We start from the raw sequence: 24,041 nt of genomic DNA on the forward strand, positions 1-24,041 counted from the left end.
CTCTATTTTTTCTCATGTTACCCCTTTAATGCAATGAAAAAGAACCTAAGTGAATAAGACTCCAATTTCCTTTCTTGTACGGTTGATAAAACAAGCCCTGTTACTTGGTAACTATGAGCATATGTTCACATGGAGTTTTTTTGGAGGAGTTTTAGAGCTGCTCCGCGCCAAAATCCTTCACAAAGACGTTTGGAAAATTCCTCCTATTCATTTAATGGGGAATCCACTTTGTTGTCCATATGAGGAGTTTTTGAGCGTTTTTTTTTCCGAAAGAGGTTTTGAAAAACGGACCATTCTTGTATCAGAAAACCCAGCCTAACCTGAGCTAAGTGCTTCATATATGCCTATCAAGCAGTTAGCCCAGGTCAGGAGACTCGGCGTTTAGGCAAAGTCATCCAATGTGACAATGCTCCTTACTGTGGTTAAAAGTTTTAGAACCTATAAATCTAAACTTTAGATCAGTACAACATGCGTCCGCAAGCAGAGATTTCTGGCGGCCCGCTCAGAGAACCGATAGAAGGCCAGTTCCCTTCTTTTACTGCATTCACTTGTAAGGTGCAAATACATTTGAAAACATGAGTACCAGGACAAAGGCAGAGGCATGCTCATCAGCTCCTCCTGACATGCAATGGCCTGAAGAGGTTATCACACTGCTGACCTCATCGTGCTGCTGTCACTGTTGCTGCTAAGACTGCAGGGAAGGTAAGCACTCTATAGACCTAAAAAAAGGAACCTTTATTGTAGATGGGAGGTGTTAGTAAGAGGGTATAGTATGGTGAGGTCAGTGTGCAAAGGGGGGAAAGTTAGAGAGGGGACGCAGCATAGAGAGGGAGCAGCGTGGGGAAACAGTATGAAGGGTAGTGTGAGGCTACGGTGTGGAGCGGTGGGAACATAGGGGAGCAGTATGGAGAGGTGAAAGCATTGAGGGGACAGTGTGGAGGCCATAGTTCCTAAGGAAGGACAGCATGGCAATTATAGTTCATAAGGGAGAACATTGTGGTGGTTATAATGTATAGGGAGGACAGTGTGGAGGTAATGTATTATAAGAGGGACAGTGTGGGGGTCAAATTTGGTGCAGAAAGCACAGTAAGGGACAAATATTTATTCAGAAGCACAGCAAGGGAGATATTTTATTCATGTGGCATTATAATGACACTTCTATTTTTAAGGGCACTGTGTTGCGATATGCTGCAAGAGACTGAAGAAAAGGGGAGTCTGGAGAGATGAGCTCTGGATGTCAAATCTTATCATGGCATCTATTGTCACGGGTTTGCAGCAAAAGAAAGGACCCAGAAGACCGCGGTATCTGATTTCACATACTCCTGCACTGATCAGAAGCACTTCATCATCATGTTAAACAGTGCAGGTTTCTGCTAGCAGTGCAGGGGTTAATCTGTTCAGTTGAGAGCTCCTGGAGCTTTCCTGCTTTGATGGTCTCAGCTGTTCAGTGTTGGCCACTCCCCTCTGTTATACATATTCACCTAGTTCATACTGCCTGGTTTTGGAGCTATAGGAGTTGTCTGTTCAGAAGACTGTTGCTTGGTGAAATGTCTGTGTGCACGTCCTATTTGGTTTCTCCTTCCTTAACTCCCCAGTGTTCTACTCATGTTTGGTGTTTGTATTTTGTATGGTTGGTATTTTTCTTTATCCCTGTCTGTCTTCCCTTGTGTCTGGTTAGTGTATTCTTATACACTTCTACTCCCCACTTCCCTTGGTGTGGGGGGGGACTGATAAGCTCAGCAAGGCATGTAGTCCTGGCCTCTTCACCATCAGAAGTAATCCAGGGAGCAGGGATAGACTGGGGCGCCCCCTAGCTTGAGGGATAGTGTAGAAGCCCTTAGCCCTGGGATATCCTGCAACAGTGCCGGGACATCTGTATTACATAGAGATAAGAAGGATGAGAACAACTCCAATCATAGAAGATATTACCTGTAGGGTGCCTGGATATAAATGTTTATCTTTGATAGTGACTTGGTTTTATCAGTACTTGGTGCTTGTATGGTCTGCAGTCTGATGATGGCTGGTACCAACAACTCCTAGTATCTATAGCCTTGTCATTGTTAAGAACATATTGGGGGTTGCAGGTTAATATAATACAAGTGTGTCTTGGTGAGGACTGACCTGACATTGCAATTGATTGCTGTACTAAGATTTTTGCATTGATGATAGTTTGGTGATGTATTCCTGTACTGATTAAGGTTCTGATGATGTATTCATGTACTGTGTTGTTCTGGTGATGTATTCTTATACTGACAGTGGTTCTGGTGATGTATTCATGTAAGTACCCCTCTAATTTTTTTTGCAGCCCTTGAAATTTGTTCAGTATGACAGTGTAGCACTTGGAACAAAAAAACTTCCGCACCCCTGCTTTAGATCATTCAGTGACCAAGTCTCACTGTTCTTAAAGAGATTGGTGAAACAAGTTATCACCCATCCAAAAGATAGGTGATAACTTACTTGTTGGTGGGGGTCTAACCGCTGAAGCTGACACCATTTGGTAGAAGAGGGAATTTCTATCTCCGCTGGGGCACTTTTATCCCTTTTACAAAATGGAGTGGCATGTTGGATACCCCATCACTGCTCCATTCATATTCTATGGAATTATCAGAAAAAGTCGAACTTAGTGCTTGGCCGACCCATATGAAATAAATGGAGCAATGGTTGTGCATGCGCACTGTAGCTCCATTCGAACGGGGATAAAAGTGCACTGTTCTGTCGATCGGTGCAGGTCCCAGCTGTTGGACTGCTACTGATCAATAAGTTGTTACCTATCCTCTGTATAGGTGATAACTTGTTTTCACCGGGAAACCACTTTAATTTACTTCCTTCATTGTCTGTGGTTTAACTGTCAGTAGCACAATCTGTAAATTGCTCTTCCTTCCCTAGGTTACACATTGGCACATACAGAAACAACCTTTTAAAAAGACCATCCATAGCCAATGGCTATTATATCTAGAATCCACTTTCGGACAATTGCTGCAAAAAAAATGTATCAGGTACGCAAACATGGCCGCTATGTTCACATGCTCATATAACGGAAAACGGAACACAAAAAAGGAACAAATAAACAGAGTTAGCATGCTGTGCATTCCTGTATCAAATTGCAGCAGAGAAGTCCCATTAATTTATGTAACGGGTCCGGGAGGTGGAACCTCTGAGCTACTATACAAGGGGGCGGCCCTTGTAAGGGAGCGGGTGGCAGTCTCTGGGTGAACGGACAGGGAGTTACGACAAGTGATCAGGGCAGTCTCTGGGTAAGGGGTAGGTACGACCTGTGATGGCAGAGCCTCCGGGTAGGCTAGCAGGCAGATGGTAGATGTGTGCTCCCAGGTGAGCAAGCGAGAGTCTCTGGAATAGCAGGTGGTCACGGCACGTGACGGCGGAACCTCCGGGCTGGCAGGCAGGTAGGTAACGGAGAAGCGCTCCCAGGTGAGCGGGCAAGAGTCTCTGGAATAGCTGGTGGTCACCGCACGTGACAACGGGACCTCCGGGCTGGCAAGCAGGCAGGTAACGGAGATGCGCTCCCAGGTGAGCGGGCAAGAGTCTCTGAGATAGCTGGTGGTCACAGCACGTGACAACGGAGCCTCCGGGCTGGCAAGCAGGCAGATAACGGAGAAGCGCTCCCAGGTGAGCGGGCAAGCTGGTCCATAGACAGACTGACCGGAGTAGTAAGGCAGACCGTCGGACCTCAGGCAAGCAGGCAGGTAGCTGATATGCGCTCCCAGGTGAGCGGGCAGGCTGGTCCTTTAGACAGACTGACAGGAGTAGTAAGGCAGACCGTCGGACCTCAGACTGGCAGACAGGTAACAAGTATTCAGGCAGGAATCAGGCAGGTAACTGGCAGGTAACTAGCAGGAAACTGGCAGGAAACTGGCAGGTAACTGGCAACGGGACCTGAGGGCTGAAGCACAGGTGAGACACAGGTGCAAACAACATTGCTCGGGCACCTCCATTTTGGAGGAGGTGCCTTATATATGATGAAGTCCTCCGGCCATTGGCCGGGGACTCCTTAGGACGGCGCGCGCGGCCCCTTTAAGAGGAGGGGAGCGCGCGCGCGCGCGCCCTAAGCACAGGGGCCGGGAAGGAGCGCGCGCTGAGAGCAGAGCGGGAGGAGGACGCCGGGAAGGAGCGCGCGCTGACAGCAGAGCGGGGAGAGGACGCCGGGCACGGAGCAGAGCGGTGAGGGGAGCAGCGTTCCTGCCTAGCAGAGGGCAGGGACGCCAGCGCTACAGTACCCCCCCCTTTAGGCCCCCCCTTTTTTAGGCCAGACAGAAATTTAGCTAGGGTGAGAGGGGCATGGATGTTCTCCCGGGGCTCCCACGTTCTCTCCTCAGGACCAAACCCCTTCCAATCTACCAGAAAAAAGGTCTTTCCTCTTACCCTTTTGGTGGCAAGAATGTTCTCTACCTCAAACTCGTCCTCAGCAGAAACCGGAACAGGAGGCGTACCTGTAGACTTGGAAAAAGAGTTAAGCACCACAGGTTTGAGGAGAGACACATGGAAGGAGTTAGGGATCCGTAAGTTGGCCGGGAGTTTCAATTTATAGGCCACCGGGTTGATCTGACTGATGACCTCCAGTGGGCCGATGAACCGAGGCCCTAACTTATAGGAAGGGATCTTGAGCCGGACATATTTGGACGAGAGCCAGACTTTATCCCCAGGGCGGAATTGAGGAGGGTCCAGACGTTTTTTGTCAGCGTGTCTTTTCATACGCTCGGATGACAGAAGGAGTGCGGACCGGGTACTCTCCCATATGGAGGAAAATTTGTTAACAAGAGATTCCGCAGCCGGATTGTCCGCCGAGGTGGAGACGGGAAACGGGATCCGAGGATGCTGACCGTAGACTACAAAAAACGGGGATTTGGAGGAAGACTCGCTCTCGTGATTGTTGTACGAGAATTCGGCCCATGGCAGGAGATCCACCCAGTCAGAATGGTGGGCATTAACGAAGTGCCGAAGGTAACTGGTCAGGTTCTGATTGATCCGCTCCACTTGACCATTAGACTGTGGGTGGTAAGCGGAGGAGAAGTCCAGGGTGACGTCCAGCAATTTACAAGTGGCTCTCCAGAAACGGGAAGTGAACTGTACCCCACGATCCGACACGATGTGACGGGGCAGGCCATGAAGACGGAAGATGTGGCGGATAAAGTCTTTAGCCAGCTCGGGTGCAGACGGAAGACCTGGCAGTGGAATGAAGTGAGCCATCTTGGAGAAGCGGTCAGCGACCACCCAAATGACCGTACAACCGGCAGAGACGGGTAGATCAGTAATGAAGTCCATCGCTATATGCTGCCAGGGGGCAGCAGGTACTGGCAGAGGTAGGAGGCGGCCGGCCGGCAGGTGTCTCGGAACTTTGTTGCGGGCGCAGGACACACAGGCAGAAACAAAGTCTATTACATCCTTGTGCAGGTTAGGCCACCAGTAGTGCCGGGTAATAAGCTGGAGGGTCTTTTTCTGACCGGCGTGGCCAGCTAGTTTAGACGAATGACCCCAGTGTAGGATCTTCTCCCGATCAGGTACTGGTACGAACGTCTTACCAGGAGGAAGACGATTTAGACTCACGGGAGCCACCTGCATTACTCTGGCGGGATCGATGATATGTTTCGGATCCTCCTCGAGATCAGACACCAGAAAGGACCGAGACAAGGCGTCCGCCTTGACGTTTTTATCAGCCGGGCGAAAATGAAGGACAAAATCAAAACGAGCAAAAAACAAGGACCACCGGGCTTGGCGCGGGTTAAGTCTCTGGGCATGCTGGAGGTAAGCCAAGTTCTTGTGGTCAGTGTAAATTATTACCGGGTGAAGAGCCCCCTCGAGCAGGTAACGCCACTCCTCCAATGCCAGTTTGATGGCCAATAACTCTCGGTCTCCTATGGAATAGTTGCGCTCAGAGGAGGAGAAGAGTTTAGAGAAGAAGCCACAAGTTACCATCCTCCCGGAAGATGATTTTTGAGTAAGTACCGCTCCGGCTCCAGAGGAGGAGGCGTCAACTTCCAGGAAGAACTGCTTGTTGCCATCTGGGCGATGCAGCACCGGGGCGGAAGAGAAGGCCTGTTTAAGGGAAAGAAAGGCCTCCTCTGCTTCGGGTGGCCACTCTTTGGGATTAGTACCTTTACGGGTGAGCGCAGAAATTGGGGCCGTCCGGGAAGAGAAGTGTGGTATGAAGAGGCGGTAGTAGTTGGCGAAGCCCAGGAATCGCTGAATGGCCTTCAACCCCTCCGGTCGGGGCCATTTCTCGATGGCAGACAGTTTCTCAGGATCCATTTGTAGGCCGGTCTGAGAGATAATGTAGCCCAGAAACGGAAGCGAGGTCTGCTCAAAGAGGCACTTCTCAAATTTAGCGTAGAGATGGTTCTGCCTTAGCCTGAGCAGGACCTGACGAACGTCCCTCCGGTGAGTCTGGAGATCCGGAGAGAAGACCAAGATGTCGTCCAGGTACACCACTACGCAGGAGTAGAGAAGGTCCCGGAAGATGTCATTGACCAACTCTTGAAAGACGGCAGGAGCGTTACAGAGACCAAAGGGCATTACCAGGTATTCATAGTGGCCGTCCCGGGTGTTGAATGCCGTCTTCCATTCATCCCCCTGACGAATACGAACCAGGTTGTACGCCCCACGAAGGTCCAGTTTGGTGAAGATCCTAGCCCCCCTCAGGCGATCAAATAATTCTGGAATGAGCGGAAGGGGGTACTTATTCTTCACCGTGATCAGGTTTAGGCCTCTATAGTCTATACAGGGACGGAGAGAGCCGTCCTTCTTTTTGACGAAAAAGAAGCCTGCTCCCGCCGGGGAGGTTGATTTCCGGATGAATCCTCTGGCCAGATTCTCCTCAATATATTCGGACATAGACCGGGTCTCAGCAGCGGATAAAGGATAGATACGCCCACGGGGAGGAGTAGTACCGGGTAGCAGATCGATGGGACAGTCGTATGGTCTATGTGGTGGTAATGTCTCTGCCTCCTTTTTATTAAAGACATCTGCATAAGACCAATAAGGAATCGGAAGTCCAGGTAGATTAGCTGGGGTAGGAGAGGGACGGACGGGATGGACGGGAACCAGGCAGGTTTTATGACAGTCTTGTCCCCAGCGAAGGACCTCTCCGGTTTGCCAGTCTAGCACGGGTGCATGTCTCTGGAGCCAGGGCAGACCTAGCAAGAGGGCGTGAGAGAGTCCAGGCAGAACATGAAAGGAGATACTTTCAGAATGCAGCATTCCCACCTGCAGGGTAATGGATTCGGTGATGAGTTGAATGGGGCGAGGTAAGAGGCCCCCATCCACGGCAGCGACAGACAAGGGTACAGCCAGAGGTTTGGTGGGGATGCGGTATTTCTCAACCAGGGACTGTGAAATAAGGTTCCCGGCTGCTCCAGAGTCAAGTTGGGCTAGTTCGAAATAACGGTTCTCCCCGTAGATGATCGAAACTGACAACAGCAGGGATGGAGAGGATTTATTCTTGTCTAGGTGGACCTCTCTGAGCGAACCTAGACACAGGCGTTTCCCGACCTCTCCGGGCAGGCACGGATCCGGTGCTCCTTACTGCCACAGTAGAAGCAGCTCCCCTCGGCACGGCGTGAGTCCTGACGGGTTTTGACCATCTTGGTCTGGTCGACCTGCATAGGCTCAGGAGAGTGTACCTGGGGAGAGATGGAGGGAATGACGGGTTTCTGGAAAGTAGGAGCTAAACGTGGAATCCTTCTCTCACGGGTGACCTCTTTGGCACGCTCCTGGAACCGTAGGTCAATCCGGGTGGCAAGGGTTATTAGATCATCGAGAGAGGTAGGAATGTCCCGACCAGCAAGTTCATCTTTAATACGACCGGACAGACCCTCCCAGAAGACGGATACCAGAGCGTCGTTATCCCAGGCCAGCTCCGAGGCAAGGGTGCGGAACCGTATGGCATATTGGCCCACGGTGAGACCCTCCTGACGGAGGCGTAGCAGAGAGGATGCGGATGAGGTCTTCCGTCCGGGTTCGTCGAAGACTTTCCGGAAAGCCGAGAGAAAAGCAGGCAAGTTGGACACCAGGGGGTCTCCTCTCTCCCATAGAGGATTTAGCCAGGCCAGGGCCTCCCCGGTGAGATGGGACATGATAAAGGCAATTTTGGCCCGGTCGGAATTAAACTGATGGGACAAAAGTTCAAAGTGCAGGGTGCACTGATTTATGAAGCCCCGAGCCTGGACGGAGTCGCCTCCGAAGCGAGGAGGTGCAGACAGCCGGGGACCGGGATAGGTTACCATGGTATTAGTGGGTAGCGGAGCTGCCGGGTTGCGAGTCATGGTACTGGCAGTGGCTGCAGGTGGTGCAGTCAGAGTGTCCAGGCGAGTATTGACATTCCGCAGGTGACCCAGGATGGACTCCTGTTGGGACCTTTGACGGGACAGTTCATGACACAGGTCCGTGAGCGAGGGAGCTTGGGTGCCACCGGGTTCCATGGCCCGAGCAAACTGTAACGGGTCCGGGAGGCGGAACCTCTGAGCTACTATACAAGGGGGCGGCCCTTGTAAGGGAGCGGGTGGCAGTCTCTGGGTGAACGGACAGGGAGTTACGACAAGTGATCAGGGCAGTCTCTGGGTAAGGGGTAGGTACGACCTGTGATGGCAGAGCCTCCGGGTAGGCTAGCAGGCAGATGGTAGATGTGTGCTCCCAGGTGAGCAAGCGAGAGTCTCTGGAATAGCAGGTGGTCACGGCACGTGACGGCGGAACCTCCGGGCTGGCAGGCAGGTAGGTAACGGAGAAGCGCTCCCAGGTGAGCGGGCAAGAGTCTCTGGAATAGCTGGTGGTCACCGCACGTGACAACGGGACCTCCGGGCTGGCAAGCAGGCAGGTAACGGAGATGCGCTCCCAGGTGAGCGGGCAAGAGTCTCTGAGATAGCTGGTGGTCACAGCACGTGACAACGGAGCCTCCGGGCTGGCAAGCAGGCAGATAACGGAGAAGCGCTCCCAGGTGAGCGGGCAAGCTGGTCCATAGACAGACTGACCGGAGTAGTAAGGCAGACCGTCGGACCTCAGGCAAGCAGGCAGGTAGCTGATATGCGCTCCCAGGTGAGCGGGCAGGCTGGTCCTTTAGACAGACTGACAGGAGTAGTAAGGCAGACCGTCGGACCTCAGACTGGCAGACAGGTAACAAGTATTCAGGCAGGAATCAGGCAGGTAACTGGCAGGTAACTAGCAGGAAACTGGCAGGAAACTGGCAGGTAACTGGCAACGGGACCTGAGGGCTGAAGCACAGGTGAGACACAGGTGCAAACAACATTGCTCGGGCACCTCCATTTTGGAGGAGGTGCCTTATATATGATGAAGTCCTCCGGCCATTGGCCGGGGACTCCTTAGGACGGCGCGCGCGGCCCCTTTAAGAGGAGGGGAGCGCGCGCGCGCGCGCCCTAAGCACAGGGGCCGGGAAGGAGCGCGCGCTGAGAGCAGAGCGGGAGGAGGACGCCGGGAAGGAGCGCGCGCTGACAGCAGAGCGGGGAGAGGACGCCGGGCACGGAGCAGAGCGGTGAGGGGAGCAGCGTCCCTGCCTAGCAGAGGGCAGGGACGCCAGCGCTACAATTTATATGGGGTCCGTCTAGTTGTTGTTTATTTTACAATGGGTAAAAAAGTACCGTAGGCAGAACTTTTCCTTCCATTCTAAAAAAATCAATGTGGCCCCTCTGCTACAACGGAATTCACGGGATGTTAATTTCTTTTATCTGTTCCATTTACATGATCTAAACACAGCCTGATGGCTTAATATCTATGGTGGGCCGGACAAATGATTGTTGGGGAGTTAAAGATTCGGTTTGTCTAATTTTTGACTGCCGATCCTTTTGTTCTCTCTGAGATAAGCTGCTGGCATAGATGTCTGGCAGCGGCTCTATCATAAAGCACACAGGAGCGCTCTGCAGAACAATCACTCCTGTGTATGGGAGAGATGGCCAAGATAGCTGCTGGCTGAACGGACCGCCGAACCACCATTCAGCTGACAACTATCTAAGGTATATGGGGGGCTATAGGCTGATGTCGCACTTCAGAGCCAGGGTGGTTTTTTTTTTCCTGCCATGTCAAAAAAGTGTATCATTAGTTCTACTACAATTAAAAAAAAAAGCACCATGGCCGCAACACGTGAAAGCTGCCTAAACATGCCCAATAACAGTAGCAGTAAGTTGAAACAACGATAACAAATATTGAGTGAATTGGTGCAAGTTATTTTAGTATATGGGGTAAATGGCAACTAGAACCAGAACCATCAGTATGTGGGGAAAGCAGCAACTAGAACCAGAACCATCAGTATGTGGGGTAAGCGACAATTAGAACCAGAACCATCAGTATGTGGAGTAAGTGGCAACTAGAACCAGAACCATCTATTTATCACAATAAAAAAATAATAGGATCCAGTCTGATTGGCACTTTGGATTACAAAGTGTTTTTTTTTAAGAGGTATTCTCAAGTTTGGACAGCTTGTAATCTATGGGGGGCAGACGCTGATACCCCCACGATCCTGAGAATCATGGCTCTGAACTGCATTGCCACTCCTTTTATTCTTAATGGGACGTATAGAGATAGATGAGCACTGCTCTTGGTTGATCTTAAACACTCCCAACAGAATGAATAGAGCTGCAGTGTCAGTGTGCATGAGCGACCTCCACTTTATTCACAAGCGGCTTTTCAGAGCCCTGGTCCTCGAGATTAGTGGGGGTTCCAACGGTCAGACACCCACAGATTGGGACGTTATCCCCCATCCCATGGATAGGGAATAACTTCCAAACTTGAGAATACTCCTTTAACTATAACAGGAAAAATCAAAACACACAAATATGAGTTCAAGAATTGTATTTTAAGGCAATAATATAATTTCTATGGCTAACATAAAATCTTCCCCCAGTTAGATAATCTAAAGACTAATTTACGTGACTTAAAGGGGTTTTCCAAGAATCAAAACTTACCATAGATAGAGTGCATCAGTGATGGGTGTCTTATCTCTGAACGTCCCACCATTAGGATGACCACTGATGACAAGAATGGAGGTTCCATGTCTTCTGCTCGAATGGAGTGGCAGATGAGAATACCCAAAAGTGCTTTATTCAAAGTCATGGGACACAAAGAGAGAGCAGAGTACAGATCTCGGCCTCCATCATCATCCTGTAGACTAGACAATGGCAGCATGCATGCTTGACTACTACTCCATTCAATCAGATGACATGTGAGCCGGGTCTTGTGATGGTGGAGATCCAAACTGGATAGGTGATACGTAATGATTCTGGAAGATCTTGGCACTTTATGTAACTTCAGGCCTTACGTGGAGGAAACAACTCTTTCCCCCTTGCTCGAATAGGTAGAACATGTGTGTGAAACGAGCATACAATAGTGCAATAAGCATCGGACAGACGTCACTGCTGACATTATCTCCTTACAACACGTGTAATCTGGTGATTGTCCGGGACAGTCGGGGCTTCTGCCATATTCATTAGTTTGTTATCAGGATCTGCTGACAATTACAGCATCTAATATTGATGGACAGTTTTAGATGCTGAGTATAACGGTGGATACTAAAATTAGACCTAAACAACAACTTGGCATGTACTGAAAAATAAAATCACGTTGGTGAGCGTCGCAACGTGTGATGAACTGGGCTTGGTGCTCTCTAGTGCCGGGGTAGCACTTCACTCTTGTGTGTATAGAGCACAGTCATAAACACCATGGAGTAGCACTAGATACATAATGGTAATATAATGACTGACAAGTGACGAACAATCATCCTATAATCATCACAAAATACTTCTACATATGAAATAGCTGCATGGTAAAAAGATATGACCTGTGGCAGGCTCACTTGTGTCTGACTGACAACTTAATGCTTCCTGGCATTATGCCAAAATCCTGTTTCATCTGTGTAAACTGTTAGAAAAGAGCTTATAATTCACTGTACTTTATGGTTTGTTATGGCGGGATAGAAGAAAATTGAAGAAAAGGTTCTCCGGAATGATAGTTTGCCCACATGAGAGCTGTTTGTTTTTTGCTGCTCTCTGGTCCCTTTTTACCTTTTGTCTGGTCGAGATATCCTGAGATGAGTGATGAATAATGACTTTTGCATTTCTCTGAAATGGAACGGGCAGTCATGTGACAGCAAGTATACGATTTGCATACATGGGGTCACATGCCGACTAGACGTGCACAGCCTTGCTCAATGCAAGTGCATTGAGCGAGACAGGACAGGTCTAGTCTGAATGTGGCCGGAAGAATTCAAATTGCATACTTGTGGTCACACGACTGTCCGCTCTTGACGTGGAGAACCTCACAGTGCGTGCGATATGAAGATTCACAAGTCTGCAGTCACAGAGAGTGACTACAGACTTGAAGCCTGAGGCCAGGAACCCATTTAAGGCCTCTTGCACATGACTACATTACAGCTCAATAGGACACACCAGCTCACTCCATCTGCAAATAATGTCTCCCATGGACCAGCCAAACCAGCAAGCCAGAAATCCAAAAATAGTAGAAGCGAAGTCCACCATAATTTTCTCTGACTTTATTGTATGCTTTTGCACACACGACATACAGAATATTCCAACACGTTTCAAACTATTCATTTATTCATGTCTTACATCACTGGCAGACAGAAAAGGGCCCATGTGCAAGAACAATATATGGGCCCTTTGCAGCCCAAGAGCTCCTAAAAATGCAAAATTGCACCTGCTTTGGAGGTACAAATGGACCCCCTTACCTCTGTGCGGCGGCTCAGGCTGTACCAATGATGTGTATAAGGAGTGACTCCACTTTTAATAGTTACATCACAGCTCTGTTTTGTACGAGTGTTCCCAGGAAGACACATGTACAGTATGTCCTAATTTTCATATGGAAATTTTATTGCACAGAATCTGACAAAGTTTGCACTTACCCCATGCCCCCCCCCCCCCAAAAAAAATACTTTAATAAACTTTTAGGTTATGCTTTCCAGGTGTCTACGCCATAGTTCCAAATAGCAGTCTGTTCTAATTATTACTTTTTGGAACTGGTTTTATGCATTTTCTTTTTTTATTCAGGTATGATGAACCTTTTTTTCTGCATTTTTCAAGCAGAATTGCTGAGATTCTGCACTTAAAATACAACTGCATTTTTATATCCCTTTTCATGCTCCCCGTAGAATCTTACAGGGAAGAAAACACAACAAACAATGCACAATTCATCAGTGTCTTTTAAAGAAAACTTATCACAAGGCCAAGTTTGCAGTTTTTGCTCTTATTTTATTCCTGCTGTCCCTGTGAGCATTCAGGGTTTTTTTTTAGCATCGTTTGTGAGTCTATGCAATTCAGCAGCTCAAAAATAAACTAATTTGACTTTGTGACATTCGGGTGACACGTGGTGATGTATTATATATACTTGCACAGAACAGTTATAGTGTGAAGACTCTGCAACTGACTGTATCCATATGGCGTCATATTGCTTTTTATACTGTCTGCTTTATTACCTCCCACTTCAAATTCCATTTTTGTTATCTTGTCTGCGGCTGCAGGCGATATACAAGCAAAACTTGAGCATTAGCTATTCCAACTATTATGTAGGAAGTTTCATGATAATGTCACAATACTAGACAGTACGTGTATTGCATGTCGTGCAGTAGACTGTCAGTGCCAGGATTGCATTAAATAAACATATACACTATGTGCAGAATTATTAGGGAAGTGAGTATTTTGACCATATCATCATTTTTACGCAGCAATTTTTATTGGGAAAATGGGGTAAAAATGCCTATGAGGAAGAAAAAATAAAGTTGTTTACAAAGTTGATTACATCATTTTGACTCATATAACATCGTTAATGACGACTTCAGTTTATTTATTTTAGGCTATGTTCACACTAGGCATTTATTTGTTCAACTTTTTTTTTATGAAGATTTTCAGCTGCATTTTACAGTACCAGCAAAGTTTATGAAATTTCAGAAATCTCATGCACACACCTTGGTTTTTGTGTCGTCAGTATTTTGTGCTTTGCATGTTTTTTTGCACAATAGAGCATGTCACTTCTTTCAGCGCTTTTTTTCAGCGTTTTTCACACATTGAAAGTAATGGGTGGTGAAAAAACGCTGAATAAACACATAGTGTGAACATAGCTCTGCGTTTTTAGTGAAAAAAAGCAAGTAGAACAGTATGTGAAACTCATTTATTTTTGTGATTTTACCATCTTGACTTGGTCACCCGAGATGGTAGTTTGGATTAGTACAGTTTAATTAAATTAGTGATATGTACAATGTAAACATTGACTGAGCTAGGTGTGAGATTGAACAATACCTGTGGCCCAGGGAGGTGTGAAATTGAACAATCCCTGAGCAACTCAAATGGCGGACTCCATAGTGCGAAAGTAAATAGTGTCCTACAAACTCATTGCACTATTCCTGAACAATTCACCTCCCCCAACTGTTACATTTGCAATTCTGGTTAATATGGTTTCAAACATGTCTTGCATTGGTGACCTGTGTTCATGCTTCTGTGGTGGAAGCAAAGCTGAACTTTGGGATCCTGAAAAACGCACCAAGAAACGCACAAAAACCTGTGTGTTTGACGCAGTTTCTTTCCTGCAAAGAGATCAGGATTTGCTGCAGATAAAAAAAATGCTGAAAAAACACCTAGTGTGAACACAGCCTTACTCTCTTATATAGCGCTGTTAATTTCCAAAGCACTTTACAAACATCAGCATCACTGTCCCCATTGGGGCTATAGTGCTAACAGCTGATTCACCGTGCTGCCCATATTCAGCTCATATACATGCAGCGATTACAGTTAGAGGTGATTATAACTAGTGTTGAGCGAGTATGTTCTATTAACCCTTTTGCCGAGTATGCTCGGGCCGAGCTCCGAGTATTTACAGCTGCTCGGTGATGTGTTTGAATCGCAACCGTGTGCATGATTTGCGACTGTTTGACAGTTTTAATACATGTGAGGAATGTGTAAGAAATAGACATTCCTCACATGTAATAAAACTGTCAAACAGTCGCAAATCATGCACACAGGAGTGATTCAAACACATCACGGAGCAGCTGTAACTACTTGGAGCTCGGCCCGAGCATACTCGGAACAGAACATACTCGCTCAACACTAATTATAATCAATTGTTTTGCATTAAATATCCCACATAACTAAAATGATTTTACATTTTGTTTCTAGATATGTGTGAATTGTGAACGTAATCTAAGAGGAGCTGAAATCTCTGCATAAAGACACAGCTCGTACAGAGTTTGGTCTTTTCTGTAGTAACATACAGATGCAAAACCTGGATGATAAAGAAACAAGACAGAAGAAGAATAAACGTCTTCGAAATGTGATGCTGGAGAAGGATGTTATCAATACCATGGATGGCAAGAAGAACAAGGAAATCAATTTTGGAACAAATCAACCCAGACGTCTCACTCGAAGCAAAGATTACCAAGCTAAGACTTGGCTACTTTGGACACATCATACGAAGAGAGCAATCACTGGAGAAGGACACCATGGTCGGAAGAACAGAAAGAACAAGGTAAAGATGAAGACCAGCAACCCGATGGAATCAAGATAACAGCGGAGAAGACCCTGGTGGACCTATCCAGGCTTGCACAAGATCGATCTTCCTTGAGTATTCATCCATCAAGTGGCCATGGTTCATCTCCCCCAAAAAATATACAGATCCCATATGATGCAACCATATTGCGTCCAATTTTTATGGATACATTGCAATATTTAACATAGGAAACTGTAATTGGTCTTGTACATTTTGTTAGTTGGATGCCATAGGGATGTAAAACACAGTCACGTAGATGACACACGGATGGAATATGGATGACAATGTGGATGAAAATCGCTCAATTTTTCATACGCTCCTCTGAACCCGGCCTTAAGTTCAGCTCAAGTTCATGAAGTTAATAATAATGGCATGTGATAAATTAATAAAATGAGGCACCAAGTTGAAACAATGACTGGCAATGGTTTTACTTTTAGAAACAGTTGTTACTATGAGAGCGACGATTCATTAACGTGTACAGACAACATTAATCGTAATAGCGACTCCGGTCTCTTTCTCCTACACTATATTCTATAATTTTCTATAAAGAGTAGTGTAAAGAGAAAGGCAAAGATGATTCACATTTAACCTATTTATCTTCCTTATTAGAAAAGAACACTGTAAGATTGATTCAGTATAAGGGTGGTCAGTGATCAGCACCTTCTTTTAAGAGTTTGATAATCCTCTCCTTAGTTTCAATTGATATCTCTCCTGTTGGAGCAATGATTCATGTCAGTCCACTTGGTGCAACACCTCTCCAAGGTGTGATCACTCCTTTTTAGATGCAGACTAATGAGCAGATCTAATTTGATGCAGGTGTTAGTTTTGGATATTAAAATTTACAGGGTGATTCCATAATTTTTTCCTCAGAATTGAGTGATGCCATAATTTTTTCCCTCGGCTTGGTCTGAAAAAAATTACCCTTACTGAGTACCACATTTTTAATCTTGATTTCTTTTAGTGTTTCCTAAAGGCCTAAAGTTGCCACTTGAAATGACTTTAGTTTTGTGCCATGTCTGTGATCTGCTTTTTTTTCAACAACATTAAACAACTGAATGAACATCCTCTGAGCCCGATGATTCCATAAATTTTGCCAGGGGTTGTAGTAGTGACGTGCCCCCAGGGCCGTGGGGTACTCGGCAGCCGGTCTTCTGGTTGCCGGGGGATATCACGGTAGCTGGCCCGGTCCGTGACCCAGGGCGGTCAGTAAAAAGGGGAATATTTATAAGGGATTTAAAGTGTTCGTGACGCCACCTGTGGAATGCGGCTAAGGGGTGCCGCCGCTGCGGAGCAGTCCTCTGGAGCTGGTGTTACGGCAGCAGGGGTGGTGTGGCTCTCCACAGGTAGAGCTAGCTCCAGGGCAGTGTAAGAAGATGGTGGGTTGCGCTGGGCGTTGTGGTGCAGGGAGGGAATGATGGCGCAGACTAGATAATGGACAGAGGCGGTGCGGTGCAGTCATCCGTGTCTTTACTCACAGTTCTTTAGTTCCTCAGGGAGCACTGTCAGCTTACAGCCTCCCGCGTCGCGCTGCGTTCACCAGGCAGGGGTTCAGTGCTTCCTCAGGTAGATCAGGGGTACCTGGCAGAACCCCACTTTCACGTGTTCCTATTTAGACCGTCTTCATATTTGGTCTTTCTCCCTCCTGCCCTGCACTTCCCACTCTCAATCACGCTCGGGTGCTCTGAAGTCCCTCCTGCCCCTCGGAGTTCACAGACCTGCTTGACCCTCACAGGGATTAGAATGCGGCTTACGATCCCCCTGTCTTCTGACAGGTGCGGGGCGTACGGGTGCCTTCCTGCACTCGCCGTACCCCCTAGGATCCCTTCTTAGAACGGAGCCTACTCCCTGCTCCCCTCCTGGGCCTCTGACACTGGGCCCTCCTTGTGGAGCAGAGCTCCTAATGAGACTCTGCTCCCGGACTGTTCTTCTTAACTGTCCTGAGCTGTTCTTCTGAACTGCTCTCCTCTACTCGACCTAACTTATCTCTGCCACCCTAAGATGGCTTCCCTTTTTATATACCTCCTACCAAAGTGCTCCCCCTAACTACTTCCTCTACCCACACCCACTACTGGTTCCCCCTACCTTTGGGTTCCCCCCACTTCAGCCAGGGTCAGGGCTCAGCAGGAAACATACATTGCGTCTTGCCCTTCCAGCTGGCCTGGAGTAGTGTAGTGTTGGATGCAGGTGTTGGGGTTCCGGGCAGCACTCCGTCCTTACCTGAGAGAAGGGAGACACCGCACCTCTGGGTGAGGTGCAGTACCTCTGTGGAGACTGAACGCCACAGTAGCACAAATGACGTGCGACTTTTAAGATTTGCTTTTGCGCAGCATATATCACCATGTAGTCCTAGCCTTAGGGTATGTTCAAAGCACAATGTGTGGAGGAAATCTGAGTCTGACCCTTGGGATTCTGCTGCGTATATGAACTCACTGCATATTTGAGCCGCTTTTTTTTTCAAGGATTAAAAAAATATTGGTTGTAAGAGCTTATATTAATACTAGGGATTCTCTCTCTTTCTCTCTCCGAACACAAATAGACTTCCAAGAAAAGTCTGTGTTTGGAGTTCAGCACCGGACACCTAGGTACAAACCCCAAACTTTAAAAAGTTCACGTTCGCTCATCTCTAATTAATACCTGGTTATACTTAATATGTCAATGTTTAACGACAACTTAATATTAACAACCGTCAACTTTTTTTTTGTTATTATTGAACGTAATTGGAGTGTTCTGTTTTCATATCAATAAAAGTATTTAAAAGAAATAAAACTTGTAACACGACAAGTTCCTAAATCCATCCAATGCATTTTAACTAGAAGAAACGATCACTTCCATTAGTAATGACACTACGGTTATGTCAGAAGTAAAATATACAGAATTGTTTGGAATATGAGTGAGCAGGAAGGAAGCCTGAGCTCACATATAATAACGCTCACCAGTAAAAGTTGTCTTGAGCCAGCGTTACGGAAAGGGAAGTTAGGAATACATTTGGCTTCAAAAAGAGTAGAGAGAGTTTGCAAAAGGAAAAGTGCATTTTTCGAATTCACTGCTTTTGGTGCATAATACAATATAATGAAGCATTCTGACTAGGTTTACAAGAGTTGCCTGAGGTTTTGGAATTTACTTATCCCATGAGAAGTATATAATGAAAGGTTTCTTCAAGCTTAATAGGTGGTACAATAAAGCTGACGAAGAAGGTGCCAGCAATTCTTGTAGTTAATGCCTCTAGCTTGTAATCCGATGAATGGGGGTGTTCCTAAAATGGCATCTAAAATGCAGGCACTGCTTAGAGCTGGTTACTTTAGGAAGGTCATTGTAACCAGAAAAGTTCTCTAAAAGATATTAATAGTGTAAATAATAAACTTGCAATTAAACACTATTTTTATTGTAATCATCTAGATACATTAAAGCGGAAAAAGAGACAAGTTGGCGAAAAAAAAAAATACTTTTTTCCAGTGTCAGAAACCATGAGTTTTCTACTACAGGAAATTTTCCTTCTTTGGGGAGTTTTTGGAGGAGCTTTACGTTTCCTGAAGCAGATTAAACAGTTTTACAAGTGTAAATGCAAAGTTTTATTTTTCCAGGAGGTAACTTTTTGCAGCCTTTTGATTGGACAGTGACTAGTTATTAACATTTTTCATCAGGAGCTGATGTAAAAAAAAAAAAGGTGACATACACTTTCTTTTCTCCCAACAGGTGTTTTTTGAAAGCCATGTTCACATGTTGAGTATTTGATGAGGTTTTTTTTAATCTCAGTATTTGTAAGGCAAAACCAGGAGTGGGTGATAAATACAGAAGAGATGACGTGTTTCTATTATACTTTTCCTCTGATTGTTCCGCTCCTGGTTTTGGCTTACAAATACTGCGGTAAAAACTCAGCAAATACTCTTTTTGAGGAAGATTTAGAGTATGTGCACACATAGATGTTGGCGTATCCGCATTATTTGTGATGCAGAAAATGATTCAGGAAAATGCCAGCATTGTTTTCTCGGAAGCATCTTTTGTCGTCTTCTTGGACATTTTTCATCCAGTGCATTTTTTTTCTCTATTTTATACTGAACATAGTGGTGGCTTCCAAGCAGAAGCTGCCAAAAAGGATGGACAGGCCAATTCTTGGCTTTCGATGTCTGAAGCGGTTAAAAAGACTTTTCATTCTCTTTGACGTGTTTTACTAGCTTTTTTTAAGGCAGGTTCCAGGCAGAATCCACCTGAAAAAGACATTGTGTGCACATACCCTTGGACAGTTTCTGCTCATCCTCTGTTTAAAAAACTCATCAAAGAAATCTAAAAGAATAAGAAGATTCTTTTGAGAATTTTGTGAGCACTTTTTTCCATAATTTTTAGACGCTAACACGCTCAGGAAATACAAAAAAAAGGACACATACCCTTTAAGGTATGTTCACACTGCATCTTTTTACTACATTTTTGAGTGGGTCCGCTGCTAAAAATGCTGGAAAAAGCTCTCAAAAGAACACTCAAAAGAATCTTTCTATTCATTTCTATAGAAAAAAACGGCTCGCTGTTCATATGTTCAGGCCTTTGAGCTTCTTTTAAATGCTTCAGGTTTTCAATTTCACCTGGTGGGAGAAAAAAAAAGTGGGATATCACTTCTATGAAGTGGCTCCTGACAGAAAATGCAGCTAACTAGGCACTGTCCAATCAAACTGTCACAAGAAAAACGCTTCAGGAAAAAACTCTGCAAAAACGCTTGAAAAAACTCTTCAAAATAGCTTCCAGAAACAAAAAAACTCCAAAAATTCCCCAAAGAAGAGTTTCCTGAAATAGTTTCCACTTGGTGGTTTTTGTCCACCAAGAAAAAACATAGTGTGAACATATCCTTATGGATATAGTAAAGTTCAAAATTGATACAGATTTGTTACCGGCTTCCTAATAATTAAGCCAGAGTCGTAGATAGATGAGTCACAGAGCTAACGCTCTAAGGCCTCTTTCACACATCCTGATATTTCCGGTACTGGAAAAAACAATACCAAAGATATCTGTGTCCGTGTGTGGCAACCGTGTGCAGCCCATATGCTGCATCAGTATCACTCGTACCGGCGCCTGGGAAACAGCGGTACAGCTTGTGCTGTTCCCCGCAGCCAGGTGCTGGAGACATCTCTCATCATTGTCCCCTGCTGATGCTGAGATCAGCGCAAGCAGGGGACAATGTTGAGAGTTGTATTCATCCCCCACTGTCTACAGAGAGTGTAAAATTAAGAGTAAAATAAAAAAAACACATTATACTCACCTTTCCACCTAATTCCCTGAAGCCCATGTCAACTGTAAAAAACAACAACAAAAAAACAACAACAATACCATGCCGTAATCCATCTGTGCGACATTTGCTCATTAGCATGAGCGGTGGGTTGAGGCGACCTCTCATGCTGAAAAGCAAATGTCGCACAGATGGATTAAGGCGTGGGACACTATGGATTCTTTCAACTTCAGACAGGTGAGGGATATTGGGTTTTTTTTTTGTTTTTTTTTTTTACAGTTGACATGGGCTTCAGGGAATTAGGTGTAAAGGTGAGAATAATGTGTCTTTTATTTTATTCTTAATTTTACACTCTATATAGACAGCGGGGGATGAATACAACTCTCAACATTGTCCCCAGCAGGGGACAATGATGAGATGTCTCAAGCACCCGGAGCCAGGGAACAGCACAAACTACACCACTGTTTCCCAGGCGCTGGTACGTGTCACACTGTCATCCATGTGTCATCAGTGTGCACATGTGGGGGACGTTTTGCGGCTTGTGCGCAGTGCAAAACATGGAGATGTCAGCATGTTTTGCCCACGCACACTTGGTCCGTGGAAACACATTGACATGTGCGCAGACCCACCTATTTAAAACATGTGGGGATTGCACACGTTAGTCAGGCAATCCCCACGTTTTGTGGCTGTCTAACAGCCACGAATCATGCGTCCGCGGGGACTCGAACATGTCACTTACCCGAGTAACCTAGGCAAACTCGAGTAATGAGCACTCACGCTCATCACTAGTAATAACTTCCTTTCTCCGTACAACCCTTTTAGGATCCTTTTACATGGCCGGAATCGGACAATGGATCACATCTTTTAGGGTATGTGCACACAACATCTTTTAGACACTGGCATACCTGTCAAGATTTTCAGTCAGACGACGCTTCAGGAAAATGCTGATGGCGTTCTTCCTGCTGTTTTTTTGCGGAGTTTTTTTTCTCATTATGTATGCAATAGTAAGTGTCTTCCAAGCCACCTTTTTCAAAGCCTGAAGCTGTCAGAAAAAGTTAGAAAATATTTAACATATGCACAGCAAATAGTTTTGACATTTTAGTGCATATGTTCATTTTTTTGCAACTTTAAAGCGCTTTTCAGGTGGGTTTCGTAGCGGATCAACCTGAAAAGACATTATTTGCACATATCCTAAACTGCAGTAATCCGCCTGAAAAAGCACCACAAAAAAATGAACGTAATGCACGGTAATACAGCACTGTAAAAGCGATATTGCTGTGCACATGTTCATTCTTTTGTTACTTATTTTAATCGCTTTATGGTTCGGGAATCAATAAATAACATGTTCATTCCTAGGGTGGCTTCCGCTAGTTTGGAAGCTGCCCACTCTTTATAATTGAAAATATAATAAATGCACGTCAACCTCAAAAAACGACGTCACAACGTGTAGTGAAGCCGCTGCAGGAAACAGACTGCTGACATTTTCCTGAGGCAGCTGCACCCCTAGAGAAACTTTGGCGGCTCCGTCTGCATACAGTATATTCTTATGTTGCCTAAAACTTGGAAAACACGAAGCAATAGGTTTTTTTTTAGTCTGTGCCTTTTGAGTTATGAGGTTGTAATGAAATTTGACCAACTGTTTAGATAAGTGATCGTAGCTTTATTAATATTGTAAGAGCTTGCAGTGTTTTGCCAACTACAGTAGTTTGAAGGACGTGAGGACGCGGTGGCAGACAAAGGAAAGCTGCGCTCCAAGTCTATGAAATGCACACATAATCCTAGTCATCAGTTTTTTTCTGCTGCTGTTCCTCGGTGAATATTTGGTTTATTGGTTCTAAATTTAGCTATTACTTTTTCTCTCTCTGTATAACTACACATTTCAGAGCAGTGTTCTCTTAGATCACATTAAACCTAAAGTACAGACATATAAAAAGTTCAATTTCTAGAGAAACTCTGATATCATTGAGATATTGGTAAGAAAAGGATCCTCAAGAATTGTGAGACAAAGTCATTATCGTGGGGGTATTTTTCTGGACTCATAATCTGTTATCAAAGTCACTTTTAGGGCTTCCATATACTTCAGATTAATGCTGCCTGAACAAGACGATTTTGACGGGACTGGCCCACCATCCTCCATCCATGGGGGCCTTCTGATGTTCTCCTGATGGATGATTTTAAAAGAAAGAAGAAACCGCCATGTTGAATTTAAATGCCCAAACCTTTTTTTTTGTAGCAGTGTTATGAGCAGCCGTCAGATTTGGCTTGCTTCCTTCTCCACAATGAATACACTTGTTAGATTGACCACATTGAAGAGAGGAGGAATATCTGTCATCTCCCAGCTTTTAAAACAGTATGGGTGATAACTTAGTGATCGGTGGGGGTCCGATCCCTAGAACTCCATTTTTATAACTCATTATTGCTCCAACCCCTGAGGAAGCCTGGTTAGGCGAAACTTGTTGGGGAGGCTGAGTGATTTTTATTTGCTTTAGTGATCCTTGTATACCACAAAATATATGTACCCGGATATTGCTATATAAATCCATAGACTGCAGCCATGGTTTAGGTAGAACAGCATAGCCTTCGTAATGTGCTGAAGATATGTAGCAGAAAAGGTTCTCTAACTTTAGGAATCCTAATAAATATAGAAATAATACATGTTCACTTTAGTATTTTTTCAAACAGTATAGACCATCTTTTAATTACATACTTTAAGTAGGGTCTATTTACCCGATGGGTAATTTGTTGATAAGAATGATCATAGAACAAGGCTCTGCAGATCTCCATTTGAATGGATCAGTGGCCAGACATGTGCACAGCTTCTCCATCCATTTTCTACGAGACTGGCGGTGACAGCCAAACACAGTGCTTGTCCACAACTACAGTCAAATGGCGTTCTTGGGATCATTTGGGGTCCCAGCGTTCCAACTACCACCAATCAGGAAATATCACCTATCCTACCTTCCAGGGCTGTGGAGTCAGAAAGTCGGAGTCCAGTTTGGTGGAGTCGGTCTAAAATGGGCCGACTCCAACTCCTAAAATATATAATAAGTTGGATACAGTTGTTCAATGCAGTTTGTGGGGAATATTTTTTTCATAAGAATTTGGAAAGTTATGAAATGTCCTATAAATGTCTGTCCTATTCTTGATCTAAGGGTCTAGACTTTTAGCTGAGATTAATCTGTGCTACAGTAAATGTATCACTTAAACATGAGCCATGTATGAGGGAGTCGGAGTCATTGAAATTGAGGAATCGGAGGTTTGGCTTACCGACTCCACAGCCCTGCTACCTTCTAAAGGTAGCAATAACCCTTTGATCAAAAAA

This window comes from Phyllobates terribilis, unplaced genomic scaffold, assembly GCF_046119375.1.
Source record: "Phyllobates terribilis strain yellow unplaced genomic scaffold, ASM4611937v1 Scaffold_7__3_contigs__length_470593459, whole genome shotgun sequence".
Taxonomy (NCBI): Eukaryota; Metazoa; Chordata; class Amphibia; order Anura; family Dendrobatidae; genus Phyllobates; species Phyllobates terribilis.